General features: G+C 42.9%; 1 non-coding gene across 1 annotated transcript; it reads right to left on the reverse strand.

Annotated features, from left to right (window-relative positions):
• Window positions 1–582: 582 nt before the first annotated feature.
• On the reverse strand, window positions 583–690 carry LOC130977551 (small nucleolar RNA R71). The gene has a single exon (XR_009085239.1). It is a non-coding gene; the product is annotated as a small nucleolar RNA R71 (small nucleolar RNA).
• Between the last annotated feature and the right edge of the window lie 1,436 nt (window positions 691–2,126).

Genomic DNA, 2,126 nt, shown 5'->3' on the forward strand with positions numbered 1-2,126 from the left:
ATAGAGGATTCCACATTTTCTTGTTCTCTTCTCTTTCATATGAGCAGGAGCAAGGACAAAGGCATTCTTGTTGAAGCTGACCCTGAACCTGAAAAGACCTTGAAGCGAAAGCTAAGAGAAGCTAAGGCGCAACTCTCTGTTGAGGACCTGACCGAATTCTTCAAAGAAGAAGAACCCATGGCAGCCGAAAACAACAACAATGCCAACAATGCAAGGAAGGTGCTGGGTGACTTTACTGCACCTACTCCCAATATCTTTGGGAGAAGCATCTCTATCCCTGCCATTGGAGCAAACAACTTTGAGCTTAAGCCTCAATTAGTTTCTCTAATGCAACAGAATTGCAAGTTCCATGGACTTCCAATGGAAGATCCTCATCAGTTTTTAGCCGAGTTCTTGCAAATCTGTGACACAGTCAAGACTAATGGGGTTGACCCTGAGGTCTACAGACTGATGCTATTCCCTTTTGCTGTAAGAGATAGAGCTAGAATATGGTTAGACTCACAACCTAAAGATAGCCTGGACTCTTGGGAAAAGCTAGTCAATGCCTTCTTGGCAAAGTTCTTTCCACCTCAAAAATGGAGTAAGCTTAGAGTGGAAGTCCAAACCTTCAGACAGAAGGATGGAGAATCCCTCTATGAAGCTTGGGAAAGATACAAACAATTAATCAGAAAATGTCCCTCAGACATGCTTTCTGAATGGAGCATCATAGGTATTTTCTATGATGGTCTCTCTGAACTATCCAAGATGTCTTTGGATAGCTCTGCTGGAGGATCTCTTCATCTGAAGAAGACGCCTACAGAGGCTCAAGAGCTCATTGAAATGGTTATAAATAACCAATTCATGTATACTTCTGAAAGGAATCCTGTGAACAATGGAACAAGTCAGAAGAAAGGAGTTCTTGAGATTGATACTCTGAATGCCACACTGGCTCAGGACAAGATATTGACTCAACAAGTCAATTTGATTTCTCAAAGTCTGTCTGGAATGCAAAATGCACCAAGCAGTACTAAGGATGCTTCATCTGAGGAAGAAGCTTATGATCCTGAGAACCCTTCAATGGAAGAGGTGAATTACCTAGGAGAACCCTATGGAAACACCTATAATTCTTCATGGAGAAATCACCCAAATTTCTCATGGAAGAATCAAGAGAGACCTCAACAAGGTTTCAATAACAACAATGGTGGAAGAAACAGGTTTAGCAATGGCAAGCCTTTTCCATCATCTTCTCAGCAACAGACAGAGAATTCTAAGCAGAACCCCTCTGACTTAGCAACCATGGTCTCTGATCTAATCAAAACCACTCAAAGTTTCATGACTGAAACAAGGTCCTCCATTAGGAATTTGGAGGCACAAGTGGGACAGCTGAGCAAGAAAATTACTGAACTCCCTCCAAGTACTCTTCCAAGCAATACAGAAGAAAATCCAAAAGGAGAGTGCAAAGCCATAACCATGGCCGAATCTGGAGAGGAAAGAGAGGAGGAGAACGCCACTGAGGAAGACCTCAGTGGGCGTGCACTGACCTCCTCTGAGTTCCCCAATGAGGAACCATGGGAATCTGAAGCTCAAAATGAGACCATAGAGATTCCACTGGACTTACTTCTGCCTTTCATGAGCTCTGATGAGTATTCTTCCTCTGAAGAGGATGAGTATGTCATTGAAGAGCAAGTTGCTAAATACCTTGGAGCAATCATGAAGCTAAATGACAAGTTATTTGGAAATGAGACTTGGGAGGATGAACCTCCTTTGCTCACCAAAGAACTGGATGACTTGTCTAGGCAGAAATTACCTCAAAAGAGACAAGATCCTGGGAAGTTTTCAATACCTTGCACCATAGGCACCATGACCTTCAAGAAGGCTCTGTGTGACTTAGGGTCAAGTGTGAACCTCATGCCTCTCTTTGTAATGGAGAAGCTAGGGATCTTTGAGGTACAAGCTGCAAAAATCTCACTAGAGATGGCAGACAACTCAAGAAAACAAGCTCATGGACTTGTAGAGAATGTTTTGGTAAAAATTGAAGACCATTACATCCCTACTGATTTCATAGTCCTAGAGACTGGGAAGTGCATGGATGAATCCATCATCCTTGGCAGACCCTTCCTAGCCACAGCAAAGGCTGTGATTGAGGT

Source organism: Arachis stenosperma, chromosome 4 (assembly GCF_014773155.1).
Source record: "Arachis stenosperma cultivar V10309 chromosome 4, arast.V10309.gnm1.PFL2, whole genome shotgun sequence".
In the NCBI taxonomy this organism is placed as follows: Eukaryota; Viridiplantae; Streptophyta; class Magnoliopsida; order Fabales; family Fabaceae; genus Arachis; species Arachis stenosperma.